Below are 13,396 nucleotides of genomic sequence, written 5' to 3'. Positions count from 1 at the left end.
AAAAGACTTAAGGCTATTAGGCTACGTTCCGATTCCGATTTTTTTGACCCTATGCGACCCATATCCGATCATGCTATGACAGTGTGAACGGCACAAATCCGATATTTTCAAATCCGACCTGGGTCACTTTCGTATGTGGTACTGAATCCGATACATATCCATGTTTTAGAAAGCGACTGCTGTTTGATGGTCATGTCGCATTAAATCCGTCTTTTATGTCACTGACACAAGACAGATGCCAATTATCAGCGCCGGAGAAGACATCGTGAACGCTTCCTGGACATCCGGTGAAACTGTTGGGAAGACAACGTTGGAGAAACGTGAACATTTTATTTGTACTGTATAATCTGCAGATTCTGACAGAAATCTGCAACTATCCTTTGAAGCACCGCTCCTCTAAAACAGCAATAAGGATCATTATTAGGTTATTTACATTATTATGTAAATAACAAAATAACTTAAAGCAAGAATTGGGAAACGTAACGTCTTTATATTAAGGGCCATCAGTCAAACAACACTGTTGCTCTGGGTCTAAACAGAGCGCGTTGTGTGTGACGTCTTCTTTTGCGCATGCGGGCGCTTTGAGCGTTCACACTAGAGCGCGTTTGCTGTCGCATTTTATTTGTAGTGTGAACGAGCAGACAAAAAAATCGGATTTGATCAAAAAATCTGAATTGAGCATCAAGACCTGCAGAGTGAACGTAGCCTAAGTGTTGCTATAGGTGCTTCACCTGAGTACCGGGCAAAGGCTGTGATGTCAGAGGCTGTGACTCCCGGCTGTGTGCATGTGTCCCTTTCTGTTCTCTTGTTGCCTCTCCTTGTGTTCCTCCCGAGTCGGTCATGTGTTTCACATCTACGCGTTCCATGATCGTTAAGCTTGTGTTGTCGTGCTTACGTCTCTCCATGTTTCCTGTTTTATTTTGAAAGGTCTATTGTTTCCATGTTCAGTGTGCTTAGTTTCACTTACCCCTGTATCATCATCTTCATTTGTGTCAGCTGTGTTTCCCCGGGTGTTTCCACTTCCCTCATTACCCTTTTGTGTTTTAAGTCCTCTGTCGTCCTCTGTTTATTGTCGGTGTTCAGGTCATGCTCATGTTTCATGTTCATGCTTTTATCATAGTTTCTTGCATGCTCCTGCTCTGAATCATGTTCGTTTCTTTTTGTCATTGTCAGCACAGTCTAGTTTTTCCCAGTTTAGGTTTTAGTTTTAGTTTTCACCCCTGGTCATTTTGCCCTTGTTTTTGGACTCACTTTTTGTTATACCTAAGTTTTGTCTTTTCCATGTCTGCTCTTGGGTCCGCACCACAAACACACCAGCTGCTCAGCAGGTGCTGTAGACCTCTGGGTTGTCCCCTGGCATGTTGTTGTTTGGATTTGAATGTGAATACTTTTCTGTGTTCACAGCTTTGTGAATTTTGTTTAGAATTTCGAGGTGAAATATGAATTTAATCCATTTGCACTGGATTTTCTGTCTATGTAAAGGATTTGGCCTGTCCAATAACTCACATATGTTTGTATTAACGGGGCTATCACGTTTCACAGGCAGTCATACTTGGCATCTAATTAATTTTTCCCTGGACTATTCATAACCCAGTTCAGCCAGAACTATGTGGGTGCATCTCTCTGAGGACACTGGTGAGCTACATCTGTCAAACACAAACCATACATTTCTCATTACAGCAGAATTGAAAATGAAATGGAAATTGCAAACTAAAATTCACCTTTTCCAATGTTTAACATTCTTGTTGGCTTGTCCACTGCTGCTTTAGTGAATCCCATCCAACTATATGGGGAGAGTTGCTGTTCCAAGATTTCCATTTTTGTGCCCGACTCCTTCAGTTCTCTCTCCAAGGACTAAATCCTTGGTCTAATTTATTACTGCTCCAACTCTGTCCCAATACATCACAAAGATGAGAGTTTATTTTTGTAATTTTTGCTGCATTTAAAAGAGCAAAGTGTGAGGCAGTGTGGCAGAACCTTTATGAAACCAGCAGAGGTGACATGTTCCTCCTGGAGCAGCGAGCGAGCTTTCTCAAGTTGGCTGTAAGCATTCGCCACATTATAACTCTATAATGTATGCTAAGCTGTGTCTTTATGAAGGCAGTATTAATGGGTGGGGTCTGTGTAACTGCCTTAAACAAGGGATTAGCCTGTCGCTGATGAGTCGGGACTCTGTGATGGGATTATTTACATTGCTCTGGTGGCAGGGCACAGGTGTCATTAGAAATACAAATCCCCTAATAAATTTCTGAAATGGGGGGAGTTTCTGAAGTAAGGGGTGGATTGAAGAGAGCGCTCCCTGGAACAATGCTTGTGTCATCTGCAGTCTCACAGAAACGTTAATCTGGCTATATTATGAAGTTGAGAGTTAAAAAGTTTTGCTTCACTTTGTTGCCAGAGTGTTTCTTCATTGGCTGAAAGAGAGACTTAACAATGTTCTAATCAGAGGAAATAATAGCCTCGGCTTCAGATGCTGTGAGTGGCTGAGGCACCTGAGTTACAAACTCTTGAAGGGTAAATACAGTAATCCAATCAAACGACCCCGAGTCCTTTCCCTGTTCTCATAATTCCCTGCTTTTAGCCAGGCGCTGGCTTAGCATCACCTCCCTTGGTAAACGCATATATTAACATGCCTTTAATCCTTAACAGAAGGGTGATGATAACACGTGGACACTTTAGAGAGAACACTTATCCTTTTCTTAAGATTAAGCATCATCGCCTTGACTAATTATGTCCTGTCCATCCAGTAATTAGATATAATTGAGCAACCTTTATGAGATAAGCATATTTACTGGTTGCACAATCAGCTCACATAACAACGGTTAATTTATCTGTTACCATTACTCTCAGTTGAAGGCAGAGGTTTCTTTTATTACGCCAATGTATGAATGCTACACCTTTCTTCTGGTAAAATTAGCTATAGCCGATATTAGGCCTTACTGGACCGAAACTAATGATTTTTTTCATTACAACTAATCAATCTGGTATTTTAGAGTTAATTCAGTGGTCTCTGAAATTATCTAATTATCCAGATTTGATTATCTAATGTCTAAAAAGATGTCTTCAAATGTCCAATAGACCAAACCACAATTATTTATCACATTGAAGCAGCTAGAATTAGGGAAAAAAATTCCCCACAATCCACATTTATCTAATGAAAGATATAAATGATCTTGAAATTAAAAAAAATAAGCTCATTACTAAATATCAATACATTTATTACGAATAACAATTCAAATGTGTTATTTACGGAGCCCCGCAGGGGACATGGGAGAAAAAAAAATAAGACGGACTTTTGCGAGATCTCGCAAAACAAACTCGGGATCTCGCAAAACAAACTCGGGATCTCGCAAAACAAACTCGGGATCTCGCATTCTTCGGATGACGGCTCGAAGCCGACCAGGAGGTCGAGGCACGATGTGCCGGGAAAGCGGTGTTCCTCCCAGCTGTAGTAGGTCTCGACCTCCCGTTAGCTCGAAGCTAACGGGAGGTGGGAATTAGCTCGAAGCTAACGGGAAATTAGCTCGAAGCTAACGGGAGGTCGAAGGCCGAAGAATGCGGCTAAAACTTTTGCGAGATCCCGCGTTAGTTTTGCGAGATCTCGCAAAAGTCCGTCTTAATTGTTTTTTTTCTCCCATGTCCCCTGCGGGGCTCCGTAGTTATTAGTTATTGTCATAAATTTAATCTACCGTCACCTTTTCTCTCAGAAATCACATCTTTTAAAACTCTCTATACATAAACACAACTAAATGGTCACACCGTGCAAAAAACACATGCAAAGAGGGAAAAAGTTTATTGTAAGAAAAAGGCAGATTCAGTGAGAACATAACTTCCAGCAGTGATTCAGGGTTCATGTTTTCTTTCTGCTTGAGGTGATGCTGCATTTCTTTGCTGTTCCCAGGCTGGATGGGGTTTACAACTCAGAAAGACACAGTGGGAAAATAAATACACTTCACAGGGGTGAATGGTACCTCATGTACTGAGGAAAATAGTAGGCAGGATATCAGGGTGTTTGGCAGGTAATTTAGCACTCTGTATACAGTGTCAAACTTTACTGTTGGAATAGCTCAGATGTCAGTGTTGTGAGGGTTTCCCCCCTTGCAATTCATGTTTTATTAACTACTGCTCTGCAGCACTGGGAATTTTTGTCATTTGCGCCAGATGATTTAGATCAAGCTTTCACTGATCAGAGCAACTAAATTTACTCGTTACAGTCCTGATGATCAGGCTGTGCTGAAAATCCTGCAGACTCAGCTCAGATCATTCAGAATTTCATATTCATGTTTCACCGTACAAATGTAATTTCTCCTTTTCCTGGTACATATCCAAATTATCCATGAAAGCTTGTGTTAACCAAAGGTCCACTGAGCACTAATGCAAATGGAGAGTTTAATTAAGCTCTACTGTGATAAGTGGGACATCCTGGTAATTAATCAAAACTGACATAATCTTATAGGACCCACGAAAATAATGGTACAAGTTAACATGTATTTCAGATTGTTGCTTAATGCAGTATATCTGTTGGCTACATGTGATTCGATTTACCTACTTAAGCATTTTGCAGACTGTGTGCAGAAGTTAAAATACCATGAAAACCCGAACAGACATTTTATGTATCGTATAAATGCAAAGATAATGGTAGTATCATATTGTTTTTAGTTATCACAAATTAGCTAAGGACTAATTCAACATGAGAACTAGACTACTGACGTAATTTCTCCCCAGGAAAATCAACCATACAGTCACTAGATATGTATTTAACAGATCCAAAAACATTTCTCTTGTTCTGCAAGTGGGACTGGATTACAGGATAAGAAAGAATGGGGCACTTTCACATAAATTTCACAGTTCTGGAAATCATTTTCAAATGTGTGTCGTCATCAACTTGTCCTTTAAAGTAAAAGGAGCAGAAGAAAATCATTTGTTACAGTCAGACTATGAAAGGGATATTTTGTATCATTTATGTGACTGGAAAGAACTGGAAAATCAACCATGCAACATTTGGGTAAAGTGGTCAAAGTGTATATTCAGCAATCATAACAAACACGTTGCATGCAGCTTTACAGTATTTCTCAGTCGAAGAGAGTCAGATTTATTTTTTCTTCTTTTGTTTTCTTTTTTTATAGCTAGTTTGTGATAATTGCATTTCTAACATCTGTGATTATTTGGTGTTTCTAATCATTTATTAACCTTTTAATCATTATTGCACACTTGTTATAAGTGGTTTTTGCACGTCCATGTTGTGCTTTAATTGTATTTATTATTATTATTATTATTATAGCAAAAAAATATCAACTGAAGTGATAATTTAAAATCCTGGAATCAATCATTTTCAGTTTAAAAGACTAAAGAATCGAAAACAGAAAACCTCTTAATCTAAATGCTAAACAGCCAGTCTGCCAAAAATAAAAATAAACCATTTCATAGGATTCCAACAAAGACAGTATCTGTTATATGTTTTATATGTTTTCTCATGAATGTACAACTGTGGGGTGCAATTGTCAATTATGCATACAGTCGGTGATCATGTGTACGGTGCAAATAGATTTAAACAAGTACAAATGCAGCAATGTTGATATTAATAATCCAAAATTAAAATCATGTTTATGTTAATGTGTCCCCATTAGCAACATTGCTTTCGTGTTGTGTTGTATTTCTGATCCCCAAAGTAAACAATAAATATGGTCGGTCACATTAAGGTATTAAGTGCAACATTTTCCCCTAAAAAACAAAATCAAGAAAAGTACCTCAGTCTTGTACTTGGATATAATGACTGAACCCATTTACACCTGCAGATCCATTTAATTAAATGCAGCTGTTAAATGCAGTGCAGATATAGAGGATTTACAAATGAGCCCATATGGTTAGGAATAAAATAAATGTCATAGACGTCCCATCAGGACTGTAGAAACAATCTTTGTGTCATCCATGTCTAATCTGTGCAAAAAGCAGCTTGATGTGGATTCAAAATATATATTTAATAAAACAGATGTTGTTATCAATAATTATGGCAGAATACAGGTGTTCGTTTTTGCAAGTGTGGCGCACATTTGATAACCTTTTCATATTAACTTTTCTTGGTGCTAACCTTTAGACAGTGTCTGACAGCTCAGATATGTCTCTACTTTGTGTGAGCTAACATTTCTCAGGCTGGGCAATGCAAGTAAAGAGGGACATATGAAAGAGATTTTGTCTTCATTATTATCAGTTATGTGTAGGATCAGAGACCCAGACAGACGTTTGTGGTGTTTTTAATTTTCTAATTTGACTGTTAAGAAAAATAAATGTATTTATATTGGTGCGTGTGTGTAGATGGAGCTACCTCAAGGGCCAAACTGTATTAAAAAGGAAAGCATCCAATGCCGTTTCTTTTATGGAGCATCTTGAATGTATTATGAATGTATTGAATGTATTATAAGTCTAGATCAGGAAGGCTATGTTCATTCATTGTTTGATAAATTGAATATGACAGACAGTTACTTTATAATGTGGCAAGTATGAAACCATATTACGAAGTTTTTACTTTTTTTTTCATGTAAAAATGCTCCTGAAAAAAACAAAAAACAAAACATAGTAATTAGAGTTTGTATTAAAAAAATGTGATGAAGGCTCAGTTTTCTTCCCCAACATGATATGAAGGGAGTATGTATAAATAGCAAACCACTTCAGGCACGTTTCATATGTCATCTCAATCTATTTTTGTGTCATTTTGCAGCATTGGAAAAGGTTACTGTTGGGGTTAAGGTCACGCTTAGCTTATCCTTAACACAATAAAAGCAAAAAAGTCTTTAAGACGCATGAAAAAAGTATCGACATTTTTCATTTTTAGAATTTTTGACACCAAGCTGGTTTATCATTTAGTTTGTGCAGGATACAGGTGTGAGGTCCAACACTGATGTTGGTTGACAAGGCCTGGTTCACAGTCTCACTCTAATTCATCCCACAGGCGTTCTGTCGGGTTGAGGTCAGGACTCTGTGAAGGCCAGTCAAGGTCTTCTACATCAAACTCAACGTATGGACTTCGCTTTGTGCACTGGTGTGCCGTCATGTCGGAACAGAAAGGCCCATCCCCAAACTGTTCCCATAAAGTTCAGAGCATGAAGCTCTGTACGCTGTTCTTGAGCTAACAAGCAGGAACGTAAGAAGGTCTTGAGTTCAAATCCACCTCCCTATGACTGCATAGAGAATCCGGTGTCATGCATGTTAGCTTAACTGGCAACTCTAAATTGTTTGTCTGTGTGAATTTGAGTGTGAGTGGTTCTGTCTCTCTGTGTTAGCCCTGTGATCGACAGGTGACCTGTCCAAGTACCCAGCCTCCTGCCCAATGACAGCTGGGATAGGCTCCACCCTTCATGTGACCCTGAATAAGATGATGTATGAATGACTCATAAAAACATGCCTCTTACCTAAAAGACAGCAGCATTGTTAAAGCTTGAGTTTAGTATTTTTCCATATTTTTCCACACTCTGTCAAGTCAATACACAAACATCTAAAAGAGCTGATTCATTGCAGCTGATAAATGATAATAAAATGAATCTTAAAAGCGATAAAAATGAGGAAACATAACTAATTGTCATTTTGGAAATAATAACTATGTAACAGCTTTTTAAATAAATATAAACAGACAAGATCAGACTGAAAATTATGTAACAGGGAATTAAAAAAAACAATATTTAGGAAACATATATAAAATAAACGATAATCCCTCATGTGAAGGTATATACTGAAAACAGTACACATGCTGGTTTCTGCATGAATGAAACATGGCTGCAATCGTGGTAATATTATGGAACCTATGTACCTTTAACCTGTTATTGAACAATAATGAGTAACGATGTTCTGCTCTGTCCTTACACAGCTTTTACATTAGTGAAGCATACTTAAATTACCTTAAAGTAATCAGATTATTCATTAAGTGTGTTAACGAATAGTCAGAGAAGTAGTGATACTTTTTGGTATAAGGTTTGTCATTATTTACCATTTCCTGTTTCATTGAATAGACGTTGCTATCGACCAGAAACTGTCATTGGTAGGTTAAGTAATGGATCAAATGTAGAGTTACTTTTGTCACTTTTATGAATTAAATTATGGAATAAAAGTTCATGGATAGCAATTAATTTTTAGACGTTTGTTACAAGAATATCCATATCTAATATCTAATAACTACCAGGGTTTTAAAGCATGGCACTTTATTGTTGTTGATTTCAGTTCAAAGCTCTGGTTTGTCCGTGCTGTGATCACAGTGTGGTTACATAACCCCTGCATTGTGATTTGCTCAATCAATAAAGCTTTTGTGAACCATCACTTCAATTCATCTGGGTATGTAACATATTAGATAAACCTGGTTTAATAAAGTTCCAGCTCCCAGTGGTTTCGTTGTACAGCAAAACCCATGCTTGATTCAGAATTCTTGAAGTTTCTTTAATCAAATTTTGCCAGGAAATTAAATAGGAACTTAAGCACAGCAGTAGATAATTTTTGCATTTTGCTGCCAATTAGTTAGTTATTACACAGATACCGTGTTCCCAGGTAACAATTCAGTGCTACCTTAAAATGAAAGAAAACATAAAGCATGATGAAGTTCAGAAATATAAGTTTTGGAACATTATTATTATTGAAGTTTCGGGTGATTTTGAAAGCTTTAGGCTGATAGTATAACTAATAACGTGTACTAACCTCTTTACCTCTTTAGTATCATCTAATTCTCCCATTAATAGCACTATATCAGAGAGGTTTGAAAGCTCAGCGTGGCTTTAATAAAACCGCTTCACCGTTATGATACAGAAGTTAAGAAGGATTAGGTTACTAAAGGATGCTGTATATTTTACTATAACAGTATGATGCTATAAATCGTTTCAAAACACTAAATAAAAGCTTTTTATACAACGATTCAAAATATGCACATTAAAAAAAGAAAGAAAGAATTTGGTTATGGTAGAGTATCGTTTTTAGGAGACACAGATCCTCATGAATTTGTCTGTTCCCTCCTCTGCTCTTCACTCTTCCTTGATATTCTATCGGTGCCAGCAGTTGCCATAGAAACATAACTTTATTATCCAACTACCCTTTACTACCTTGTGGGAAATATCTTTGTCCGCTTACAATCTAATTATGTTTGTATGAATACTAAACTGGCTCTTGAAAAACTGGTGTCAGATGCAATATCACAACTTTCCATGAAAGTACAAATAAAAGAAATTTTTAATGTGTATTTTTAGCAGACCTGCGTCTTTGTCTCCTATTCCCTAAGGAGTATATAATTTTGATTTTAATCTGTTGTATTTCTTCTTTAATTTGATGTGAATAAGCTCCTCTATGATGCCATGCAGAAGGATGTGACCACTTCTGGAGGTTTTTCATCTTAACACACCCACTTATCACCTGTAGTAACATGTGAAGTGTAAATAAAAAAACAAAGTTATCACCAGGATGTGAGTAAAATTAATTCTTCCTTATAATTTCCAGATGAACAGAAATTAAAGTACAGAGTCCTCCCTAACAGACAAATCAGAGAAACAGCAACAGCTTTGCACTCCAATTGAAAAATATGGCAAATCACCAAAATGCAAACAGCAAAGTGAGCAGTAAATCCAGTAACATGGAGGAGGGAAGTGATAGACCTAATATGACCTAGAACCAACTAAAAGTTTTCCTGTTAAAGCTCATTGGCAGGCAGTGAGAAGAAACCAAGGCCAAGAGAGAAGAGCCAGAGCTTAGACATCCCAAGAGGGCAGCAGAAGGCAGTAGATGTGAAAATTCCACTTCTTCAGCCTTGTTCTCTCTGAGGCATTTCTTTCTGCCTCTCTCAACAACTGCTTTGCCATCTACTTACTACAACAATACAAAAATGCTAATAAACTTTATTTACAGAAGTCTTATAAAAGTTTTTTTTAAAACTCATGGATTATAAGAACGATCTCTTCGCTACATTCATGACAGGTGTGTGCTGAAGTCCAAATACTTTCATTGGAAATTGATGGCTCAGCAAGAGACAGCCTGGCTTTTGATCAAAGCATAGCAGCTGACATCTCAACATATGCCGGATGAATTATTAAAAATACAAGTGACCCCTTGTGAAGAAATAAATTGCTGCTCCTCCCGCATACCCACATGCAACACGTCGGGTCTCGAGGCAAAGTAGAGGTTATTTTTTATTAGCTTAAATCAGAACGGCAGCCTGTCACTCCAAACGGATGTGCCATGGAAGGCTGATGCTTGGCTCAACATCTGTAGAAACATTTTGCCGTTAACTTCCAAAAGGTTTTTTCAGGAGGGAATAGTATATAAGTCAGAATCATTAAAAACTTCAGTGACGGAGACGGACCACACATTACCACAGATTTTTAAAATGATTTAATCTGAGTTAAAATTGCAAATGTGTCAAATACTAATAGAAATAAAAGTTCACATTACCTTGAGCTTACATTTGACTAAATTCAGTAAAGAATTTTCCAGAACTAAGCGGACCTGGTTTGATAAACCTCCGTATCATTTGTAATAACCCAGGAACCTGTATTTGTGGAGAAACAATAACTAAAATATGGCCCTATTGACAGCTGCCCCCCACCTCCGGCTTCCAAACACACCTTCCTAGGTTGTTTAGATTTTACAAGTGCTAAACTTTATCAGGCTTGTTATTATTAAATTCAATTCAATTCAATTTTATTTATATAGCGCCAAATCACAACAAATGTCGCCTCAAGGCGCTTCATAGATACAGAGAAAAGCCCAACAATCATATGACCGCCTATGAGCAGCACTTTGGCGACAGTGGGAAGGAAAAACTCCCTTTTAACAGGAAGAAACCTCCGGCAGAACCAGGCTCAGGGAGGGGCGGGGCCATCTGCTGTGATTGGTTGGGGTGAGAGAAGGAAGACAGGATAAAAGACATGCTGTGGAAGAGAGACAGAGGTTAATAACAGATATGATTCAATACAGAGAGGTCTGTTAACACATAGTGAGTGAGAAAGGTGACTGGAAAGGAAAAACTCAATGCATCATGGGAATCCCCGGCAGCCTACGTCTATTGCAGCATAACTAAGGGAGGATTCAGGGTCACCTGGTCCAGCCCTAACTATATGCTTTAGCAAAAAGGAAAGTTTGAAGCCTAATCTTGAAAGTAGAGAAAGTGTCTGTCTCCTGAATCCAAACTGGAAGCTGGTTCCACAGAAGAGGGGCCTGAAAACTGAAGGCTCTGCCTCCCATTCTACTTTTAAATACTCTAGGAACAACAAGTAGGCCTGCAGAGCGGGAGCGAAGTGCTCTAATAGGGTGATATGGTACTACAAGGTCATTAAGATAAGATGGGGCCTGATTATTTAAGACCTTGTATGTGAGGAGCAGGATTTTGAATTCAATTCTGGATTTAACAGGAAGCCAATGAAGGGAAGCCAAAACAGGAGAAATATGCTCTCTCTTTCTAGTCCCTGTCAGGACTCTTGCTGCAGCATTTTGGATTAAATGCTGCAGCATTATTATTATCAGTATAGTGTATTTTTCTGTACTATGCAGCTATGCAGTCTACTTTTCAATGTGTGAACCGATGTGCTTTTCTTTCTCTGCATGGGTTCTTTTCTCTGCAACCTAGAGTGCTGATAGCCTGGATTACTGTTTTCCTTTAATAGTTTTTTCTTCTGTTTGTGATTCCAAAGCAGACAGGTTGCAGAATAAAAGGCATTTCTTTTCTACACTTCTCTATGTATCAGTTCTACACTTGGTGATATTGCATTTTCTCTTTCTTGTTCTTTTCATTGCTGTGTCAAATAACTTACGGTGCAAACAGTGATTTTCTCTGCAACTGATGAAATTAATGAAATAAGGGAGTGTATGCATGCAATCGTGGCCAAAAATGGAAAATGGAAATTAGGTTTGAACATTGTGGAATGCTTTTATAAGACAGGGAAATCAATACGCACAGTTGTAAAAATCTGAATGTGTGTACACATTTCTGTCGTTGTATGTACACAAGGTTTTAGAGCCAGATTTTGCACAGTGATAGTGGTAATTTTCAAACACATTCCCATTCCCTCCTCTGTAAATCACCAACTTACTGTGGTGAGCGGTTTATGTGTCCCATTGATCCTGGGTGCTGTGTTGTCAGTTAGGGTCTCCAAAGCCAAATGAAGGGCCAGAAGAGCCATCCATCCATTCACTTCCGCTTATCCTTTTTCAGGGTCACGGGGGGCGCTGGAGCCTATCCCAGCTGTCATAGGGCGAGAGGCGGGGTACACCCTGGACAGGTCGCCAGTCTGTCGCAGGGCTAACACACAGAGACAGACAACCATTCGCACTCACATTCACTCGCACATTCACACCTAATGGCAATTTGGATGATCCAATTAACCTATCCCCACAAGCTGCATGTCTTTGGACGGTGGGAGGAAGCCGGAGTACCTGGAGGGAACCCACGCAAACACGGGGAGAACATGCAAACTCCACACAGAAAGACCCCGGCCGGATGGTGGAATTGAACTCAGAACCTTCTTGCTGTGCGGCAACAGTGCTAACCACCGTGCCACCGTGCTGCCAGAAGAGCAATTCACAAAACTCCTAAGAAGAGAGACCTGCCTTGCACAGGGTTACAGGACCCTGCCCTGGAGCTCAAGGGAGAGCACCTGGTGGCTGCGCCTTAGCCCATGGGGCTTAGTGGCACAGCATGGACCTGCCCTCTTGTGCACACAGTAGGGGTAGGGTGAAATGTTTGTTGGCAATGTATATTTAATACCTTTTGAAAGCTGATGGGAGAGGCCCTTAGGGGTCCACTTGCCAGCTGGTGAAACTAGCTCTTAAAACAAGGGTTCAGGCTCCTTGCCTCACTGGTGGGTAATACTTGTATCTGCCCCAGATTGCTGCACCATCATCAGAAGTAGTAGTAGTAGTACCATCATGGTAGTAATCCCCAAACCAGATGTTCGAGGTGTACAGAGCTGTCAAGCTGAAGAGTCCTATCAGACGTGGTTATTGTGTGGGAGTTGGGAACTCAGGTAAAGCGAGACCCTGGCAGTAGCTGAAGAAAAAAATTTGGGTAGCAAAGGAGTTCGGTGAACAAGACTTTCAGTCAGCCTCGAAGCGATTCTAGCATTTTAAAAAAAGTAAAGCTGTGATCTATTCACACTGTGTTCAGTCTGGGTGTGGTGCTGCTTACTTCAACTGAGGATGTAGTCCAGCATTAGAAGAAATACTTTAAGGATCTCTTAAATCCATAGGTTTCCATAGAGAAAGCATGGTCTCAGAGGGACGATGGCTGGGGGTCGGGTCACTGAGGTAGTTAACTCCCTGAGATGGATGGGGATCTCCAACCTTCCCTCTAGAGCAGGGGTGGGCAATCTCAGTCCATGAGGGCCGGTGTCCCTGCAGGTTTTAGATCTCACCCTGGGTCAACACACCTGAATCACAT

At 39.3% G+C, this 13,396-nt stretch overlaps 1 long non-coding RNA gene across 1 annotated transcript in view; it reads right to left on the bottom strand.

Moving 5' to 3' along the window:
• Positions 1 to 11,476: 11,476 nt before the first annotated feature.
• LOC146524963 (uncharacterized) overlaps positions 11,477 to 13,396 on the bottom strand; it is a 29,350-nt gene continuing 27,430 nt past the window's right edge. Inside the window, exons 2-3 of the long non-coding RNA XR_014868825.1 lie at positions 13,145 to 13,299; positions 11,477 to 13,006 (exon numbers count right to left, since the gene is read on the bottom strand). This is a non-coding gene — a long non-coding RNA (uncharacterized LOC146524963). The remainder of the gene's footprint in view (positions 13,007 to 13,144; positions 13,300 to 13,396) is intronic.

This window comes from Neolamprologus multifasciatus, chromosome 2, assembly GCF_963576455.1.
Source record: "Neolamprologus multifasciatus chromosome 2, fNeoMul1.2, whole genome shotgun sequence".
In the NCBI taxonomy this organism is placed as follows: domain Eukaryota; kingdom Metazoa; phylum Chordata; class Actinopteri; order Cichliformes; family Cichlidae; genus Neolamprologus; species Neolamprologus multifasciatus.
The sequence above is the reverse complement of the archived record's forward strand: the minus strand, read 5'-3'. Positions and strand labels throughout refer to the sequence as shown.